Raw genomic sequence first — 8,445 nt, 5'->3', positions numbered from 1 at the left:
TACGATGTAAGTAATTTGTTTATATGATATTATAAATAAAATATGTGATGAAATGTTTTCAATCAAATAAAACACAAAAATTGAAATATTATTGAAAATAAAACCACCACTTATTATTCCAAAGGGAGAAACCATACAGGTTGGCGGAAGAGCCTTTATTGTGTAAAACAACATAGGACGCCTAAAATTCGATGATGGCCACTATCATGCCTAAAATTGGATATGGATGGGGAAGAAGAAGATGGAGTTCCATGTCCAATCTTTCTACACAAAGGAAATACAAAGTCCCTTTAATGTCAGGGTGGGTCAAGCGGGTTGGATAACCAGTTGAAACTGCCTGGGTTGATCCACACAACGTTTTTCCCATTTAAACTTCATTATATAAACAATTAAAATGTTACCTACCTTATTACATAAATAATTTATTTGAATATTTGATAAGGTTGTGTGCATAAGAAAAGGACATTTTGAGTGACATTTTATTTGACCTGTTTGAGATACACAACCCAAATCAACCATTTTTATTAGTAAACGGGTCAAAACTGTCATCGCCCTTATTGATATAGACAAAGGATTGAGGATAATACATCTCCTTTTTGAAAACGCTATTTGGTTACATAAATCCCACATATTTACCTGCTTCTTACATTATAATAGACACTCATTAGGTAGTCATATCAGGAAAAATAAAACAAATCAGATCAATAAAATTAATAATGCTTAAAATCATTAATTACCTCTATTTGTTTTTGAAAGAATTAGACATGGTAGATTATTTCACCAAACATTCCAGCTTTCCCCATGATCTTGTAGTAGCTAGGTATCAAAGGGCATCCGCCCTATACCCCTTTAAGCCAGCCGGATTCTTTTTCTGTCAGGTTTCGATCTAACTTTTAGGGTTTCAACCCATTTATTTTTCGATCCTGTCCTGTACGTCTCGTTCCCATACATTTTTTTGGCTCCACATGGATCCTTCGCATTTGAGGTCCATTTGGTCAATTGCCAAAACACATACATTGAGAGATTTATAAATTAATGATTCATGTGGAGTTTTAAACTTAAAACATATACCAGGAGAACCAATAACATCATATTATCTAATACACACTATACAATTATTTTGCAAACATACCTGGAACTCATAAACTACACATTATGTGATGCCAGACTGTTTTTAAGGGGTATGACCAGTCTCTTCCATGTACCTACACATACATATGCATTAGAATTTATGAGCAACCTAAGTCTTCCAGGCCTTAAGTCTCAAGTAGTATATATGCATAATAAAAAAAATACAAGAGACCCCCCTTCAGTTTGCTTCAACTTATAATAGCAGCATTCAACGTGTGAGTGCCTCGGGCCTCAGGTGTGGTTTTTAAAACCAATCCTACAGCGTAAACCAAACCAATGGTTTAGCATTTACTGTTTATCTGTATTTTATTTTTATTTTATTTTTTGAAATATAAAGCTATGGTGATGTTATATTTATCAAAACATACTAATGATACTTAAAAATGATACATTTTTGCTTCAAACCCTCAATTCCGAACCCTGAACCTAAACACTTTGATTTGCAATGTCTAGATACAATTTATTTGACCTATGTTTAACTTTTAATGTGAACCATTTTGACCCGTTAACCCGCCCCAGCCCGTTCATGTTGTGATGTTTACTTGTACACCATAGTTGGCAATAAGACATACCCAATAGGCATGACTTGAAGAAAAATGAATTTCAGTCAATCGTGAGACACAATAAGCTCCATGAAGAAAACATGGTAATGTACCCTCTTAAATCACTTTATTCAGCAAATTAGAATTTATTGTAATAAACAGTTTTGTAATCATGTTTAGCATATTAACTATTTAAAAAAAAGGTAAAAAGAAAAAAGAAAAGTGTGTGTCAACCCAACCAGACGAATCAGGTACTAAAATATTTCCCTTTTGATGACGGAGAGCGAGATGATCCATACGAAGAACAATCACGTAGCAAGTGGAGATGGCAGACGTCTGGTGGAGACGTATGAATAACAACCATAGAGCCACGCAGCTGGAACTATCCACAAACATACTTTTGAACATAGAGTAATAACTGTTAATACCTTTTCTAGGACAATTAGAAAGTGCTAAATACAGCCTCTGAAGTTCCCTTAACCGCACCAACTTCCATTATAGCTGGTCGACCAGCCTACTGCTGAAAGCAATAATAGAAATTATTCAAAAAATAAGTTTTCCAAACATTTTTAACGTTTGTAAACAATAGGGAAACTTACCCTATCACTTGAATTATTATCTTTTACTTCTTTAAAAAAGCGAAGCCCTGCAAACACGAATACAAATACATTACCGGTCGTATATGTATGGTTTGAGATATAAAGAATAACAAAATCTAGGAAGACTAACAAAGAAGGCTTTTAAAGCCAGATGACGACCCTATCTTTTTTCTTGCCTCCACCTTCCATGTTTATGCCCATAACCCCCCTCCTAAGTCCTACCTCACCATGTCTAGACACTTTCGCGAAGTTCATCCACCATCGTCATCTTGGTCAGCTCCCCTCTTCCATTCTCTCACTCCTCTGCCTATTCTTCTCTCCCGCTCACTCTTTCAATCAAACAACAACAAAACATTGACTAAATATGAAACAAAATAGTAAAATGGAAGCATACAGGTTGGCATAAGAGCCTTTATTGTGTAAAACACAAAATCAATTAAATGAAATCAGAATTAAAACAATAAATAAATAAAAATAATGAACCTGATCTCCAGTCGCCGGCGACGCTTTCTTGTGGTTATTCTAGAAACAGAGTTTTAACCTATCAACTACCTTCCGAATATCCGAACTAAGCGTTCTCTCAGAGCAATTTGATGGTATAGAAACCGTGAAGCAGACAAAATACCAGCCAACATATAATAATCTAATTAAAATAAGAGTTTTATAATCAAGTAAGAATCCATGTTCATAAAACCACATGGCTCAAAGAAGTTAAAACAACTTAAAAACTTGCCATAGAAAAGGAAACCGTTTGATTGAATCATTTGAAACCCCAACTCTCTGATAAATCTGGTATCCGAAGTGATGATTGTTCATTAAAAGCAATTATCAACTATCGTCAAATCCCTTATGAATTAGAAAGATATTTAAAATCAATTGTCAACTATCGTCAAATCGATTTCCCATTTTCATGTAAGATGGGCTTCATGAAGAAGAGAAAAAACATAAGAATGACATCATCATTTTAGCATATGAGAATCCATAAAGAACACACTAAATGTTCAACCTTATTCTTTCTTGGTGTAAGGATGTTGGGCGGAAATTATTCTGTTGCCTCAAGTTATCATACGCCCTCTTGATGCGTGTGAAGTGCAATATATTTTAGGTGTATATTTTAAGCCATTTTTACACTTTAGCCAAGTTTTAAATTTATAAAACACGATATTTACTAACACTAAACACACATATGGGCAAGTGCACCCATCGTGGACGTAGTATAGTGTTGGTAAGATACCGAGGTCAAGAACACAAGAGCTTTTAGTACCGGTTTATCCTCAACGTCTAATCAAATCAAAATGTTAGAAAAAAGGTTTTAAACTAAGAAAATAAAACTAACTAAATGCTGAAAAATAAAATAAAATAAAAACAGATAGACAAGATGAATCACTTGGATTCGACTCGTGTGTTAGTATAACCTTTGATTATTTTTGCACTTTTGCACTTGTTTAAGAGATTATCTTAGTTATTGTAGTAGGCCCCTCTTTTGAAGGCGACGTTACCCTCAACCCAGTAGTTTGAGTCAGCAAGGATACAATCCTAAAGGGTCGGATTATTGAAAGATAATTAATTAAGTTATTAATGCAAATTATGGTAGGCCCCTCTTTTGGAGGTGACGTTACCCTCGACTAAGTAGTCTGAGTCAGCAGGGATACAGTCCTAAATAGCCGGGTTATAGTACTAATAGTAGTTTAACTTATGAGGGGATCAAAGAGTTTGGACCCCCGCCATCCAATACCTTTGGGTATTGAAGGAGGTCCTACTAAATTTGACCCAGGTCCCTTGCAGGACCTCTAAACGTTGAACAAGGGCAAGACTCTTACCAAACCGTTCCCTTAACCCCCGACCAGGTAGCCAACATACCTCCATATAGACCGTGGAGATATGAATGGTGAAAATCTTTTATTTTATATAGACAGTAAAATAATGCCAAGACACCACGGACAAAAGATAAGGAAGAATCATCTTCAACATAAGAAACTAGTTATTAAAGTCATTAATACAAAACCAATTAAGAAGTGCAAAAGATTAAAAAAAAAATATTATACTAAACACTTGTCTTCACCAAGTGATGTAAGAGACTTAGGCAAACATGGCCTTGATTGTCAAGAACTCTTACGATCAATCTTGGATCCCGAGACGACTCACACACTCTATGATGGACAATGGATGATGGGTGGTGGATGATGGTGTTGTGATGGTGGTGGGTGGTGGATGAAGTGTGAGAGAGGTGGTGTGCCAAGGGATGAGTTGCAATGGCTCCAAGCACTCCTATTTATAGGCTGAACAGAAGCCTGGGCACGGCCCCGTGTCCGCTGGGCACGGCCCCGTGCCTGTCTGACACTCTCTCTCTTCATTAATTGTAATTCGCAATTACAATTAATGCGCCTGCAGTACTTTGGCCACGCCCCCGTGTTCGCTGGGCACGGCCCCGTGGTAGGCAATAGAAGCTTCTACAGGTTTGTCTTTTCTGCTGCTTCTTGGGCACGGCCCCGTGCTCGCTGAGCACGGGGCGTGTTCAGTCTTCTGTCTTCTCTGTTTTGCTTGGGAGGATGCTGTCGAGGGGTCGGGCAATCCACTTTTGTTCCTTTTCTTGTATTTATGTTAGATTTTGTTGTCTTTTTGCTTCTTTTGTTAATTTGAGCTCATTTAATCCTGAAAATACAAAAGGAAGACAAAAGTACACTTTTTCCAACATTAGTACTTAAAAAGGGTTAGTTTTATGCCTCATTTGATGTAATTTATATGTTGCATTTTACACACATCAAATATCCCCACACTTGAATCTTTGCTTATCCTCAAGCAAAACTCTTTAATATGTGGCTTACACTCCCAAATGGAATGGGTAGAAGAGAAGATTTTGGGCTTGTCCTAGAGTGTCGGGATTTTCCAAGATCGTTTAGGTTTTATTTTTATTTATTTACAATCCTATTCGTTATGATTTATTAAAAACTTTTCATAAGATAAATTATTTATTAAGGCATAACATGCCTTTCTAAAATTCCATTTATATACAAGTTCATATACCTCACGGGGGAAATCACTGACACTCGGCCGAAGGTGTATTTTTAGTGAATCACTCGAGAGCGGCATGGAACTTATTCCTACCATAAGCTTGCCAAGCTATCAATCCTCCTCCTTTTTAACTTTAAACCTTTGTAAATATCAAGAGGACTTTTTGGGTGAAGGGTTAGGCATGGGCTAAAGGTGGGTAAGTGGGTTAGTGGTTAGTAGAAAAAGGGCGAAAGGCGTAAAAAGCGTCGGTTTTCGTAAAACATTTTGTTTTTGTGACTTTTTATTTTCAATGAAGTATTTATTCAAACAAGCTTTTGTTTGAGGAGCTTTGTTTGTTTATTTCCAACTTCATCAAAATATTTTTTTTTCAGGTCACACACAAAAACCGAGCTTTGTTACTAAAATAAAGGGTAAAAAAAATAAAAAGGGTTTTTGGTGGGTAAAAAGGGTTTTGGGTTAAGAAATGAAAAGGTTTAGGCTCAAAGGGGTTAATCTAGGGGGAATTTTTTGGTAGGTGAAAAGAAAAAAATAAAAATAATGGTGTTGAAAGAAAAAGGGGTAGTCCTAATGTCTCAATCATTTACTTACTTGGGTTTAAGTTGGTAAGGACCGGGAATGAATTGTCGTGGCAAGTTCTAGAGTCGTAAGAACCAAGCGGCTATTCACACAAGAAACGAAAAATGAGCATTTAGCGTAAAGATGTATGCTCAATAAAGGCTCAAAACTCACTTTTTGTGGGAATGGGTTTTTATGTGATCAAGTATATATAATCAATTTTTAACTAAGCTTGTTATGCCGTTTCATAATTTTCTTATGTTGGTTCTTTTTATCACGACGCTATCGGTTGTAAACTTGTAAAAATATAACCTTGTTAGACTTAGAATTCCCAGCTTAAACTTAGACAAGTAAAAAAATGATTTTTTTTTTTGGGAAAAAATTTGGGGTGATTAGCGGTTCCAATAGAGTTTTGTGAAAGACTTGTTATTAGGACTTGCAAAATTCAAGGTTTTAGCACCCCCCACACTTAAATTATACATTGTCCTTAATGTGTCCCAAAAATAAGTTTTTAGGTTAATTGAATGTGTAAAATGGTGTTACAAGCAAAAATTTATGTTACTGGCAGTCTGGACACGGCCCCGTGGTGACCGGGCACGGCCTCGTGTTCAGGTGCCAGTAATAACAATTAAAGAAAAGAAACAGAAGCCTGGACACGGGGGCGTGTTCAGTTAACACGGCCCGTGTCTAGTTACCTGAACTGGGCATTTCTCTGCAGGATGTTCAGCACGGGGCCGTGTTGGCTGGACACGGCCCGTGCTGAGCTTACTGTAATGAAGAAATTGTTATCGGATGGCCTTGTTTTCGTGCATGGGGTCATGTTTCTCGTTTCCCTTGTTATCCTTGACCATCCCGAGTGTGTTTTTATTCCTGCAAATTAAAACTAAAAGATTAAACTAAACTAAGGATAGTTCCGCGGAATGCCTCCGTGGTGCGCCACGTTTATAAGGGGTCCTTGGCTAGACCCAAGGTGAGGTTATATGTTTTCTGAGTGGGATGTTTTGCATCCCATGTTGCACTGTCGGAGAGCATCATCCAAACTCGAATCAATAACCTTCATGTAATTGACCGGGTCATCGTCCTCTATCCTTTTTCCAACCCCGAACTTCACTTCATTATCCCCATATTTTAAAGTGAGGGTTCCGTCATTCATGTCCACCACTGCTTGTGCGGTGGCTAGAAATGGCCTCCCTAGTATGAAGGGGACTTCGATGTCTTCTTCCATATCAAGTATGACAAAGTCGGCTGGGTAGACGAAATTGTCGACCTTGACTAGTAGATTTTCAGCGACACCTTGTGGGAATTTGACGGATCGATCAGCAAGTTGTATACTCATTTTTGTAGGACTCGTTTTTCCCAAGTCGAGTCTTTTGAACATTGATGCGGGTATCAGGTTAATGCTAGCCCCAAGGTCGGCTAGTGCGTTACGAACGGGGGAATTCCCGATCGAGCAAGGAATTGTGAAGCTTACAGGATCAATTTTCTTTTGGGGGAGTTTGTTGAGCACGAGAGCAGAGCATTCTTCGCCTAAGTTAACTAATTGCAATGTTTCAGTTTTCTTTTTATGAGTGAGGAAGTCCCTCATGAATTTTGAGTATTTGGGCATTTGGGTTAGGACGTCAATGAAAGGAATGTTGACATGTAATTGTTTTAGTAGATTTTCGAATTTTGCGAACTGCTCATTAGTCTTTTGACGGATTAACCTACCGGGGTACGGAACCGGAGGAGCCTTGGTGGGCTCTGGTGGTGGAGGAGTGACCTTCTCTTGCTGTGGCGGAGATACGACCTCCTCAATAGGTGGTGGCCCTTATGCGGGACCCACGGTACGGTTCCGTAGAGTGATGAGATGAACTTGTGCCTTTGGGTTCGTTTCGGTATTACTTGTTAGCGCGCCTTGCGGTCTCTTTGAGAAATTTTGGGCTAGTTGATTTATTTGTTTCTCAATGTTTTGAATACTAGCTTGTTGATTTCTAAAATTTGATTCTAATTGTGAAAACCTATCCGAGTTTTTCTTTTCAATGTCGGAGATGAGGCGAGATATAGTATCTTCAAGCCTTTCTCGTCCACCTTGTTGTTGAGGGAAATTTTGTGACTCATTTCTTGGTTGTTGAAAGTTTGTTCATTGGTTTATGCTTTGTTGGTTACTACCATTGCCGGGTTCTCTCCAACCAAGGTTAGGGTGATTTCGCCATCCTTGGTTGTAGGTGCCCGTTGGAGGACCCGACGGCCTAGGTCTATTATCAATGTAGTTACCGACTCTTGTTGATCATCTGTTTCTTTCATACAACTCCAATTTTCATGTGGCCCACCACACCCTTCACAAGCCATAACCGAGACCGTTTTGTCATTTCTAACTTTTTAATTTTTGAAGAAAGGGCCTCGATTTGGGCTTGCAAAGAAGTGCTTTCATCAACCTTATGGGCGCCCGGGGCAATAGATTTATTGCCTCGGGGAGTGTGCCACTGAAAATTGGTTTGAGTAATTTCCTCAATTTGATTATATATTTCGTGCGGGCGGCGATTACCTAAAAGTCCCCCGGAGCTAGAGTCAAGTGTTTGCCTTGTGTGTGGCAATAATAGAAAGTGGATACTTGTTGCCATATCGTA

The 8,445-nt window shown here is 38.2% G+C and overlaps 1 long non-coding RNA gene across 1 annotated transcript; it reads right to left on the bottom strand.

Annotated features, from left to right (window-relative positions):
- Nucleotides 1-217: 217 nt before the first annotated feature.
- Nucleotides 218-3,300, bottom strand: LOC118480596. The gene is made up of 5 exons (XR_004863476.1): nt 2,756-3,300; nt 2,403-2,601; nt 2,273-2,319; nt 738-2,190; nt 218-264 (listed from the first exon to the last, which is right to left on the bottom strand). It is a non-coding gene; the product is annotated as an uncharacterized LOC118480596 (long non-coding RNA).
- Nucleotides 3,301-8,445: the final 5,145 nt, after the last annotated feature.

The sequence above is a fragment of the Helianthus annuus genome, chromosome 7 (assembly GCF_002127325.2).
Source record: "Helianthus annuus cultivar XRQ/B chromosome 7, HanXRQr2.0-SUNRISE, whole genome shotgun sequence".
Taxonomy (NCBI): Eukaryota; Viridiplantae; Streptophyta; class Magnoliopsida; order Asterales; family Asteraceae; genus Helianthus; species Helianthus annuus.
Note: the sequence above shows the minus strand (reverse complement) of the source record. Positions and strands in the feature narration are given on the sequence as shown.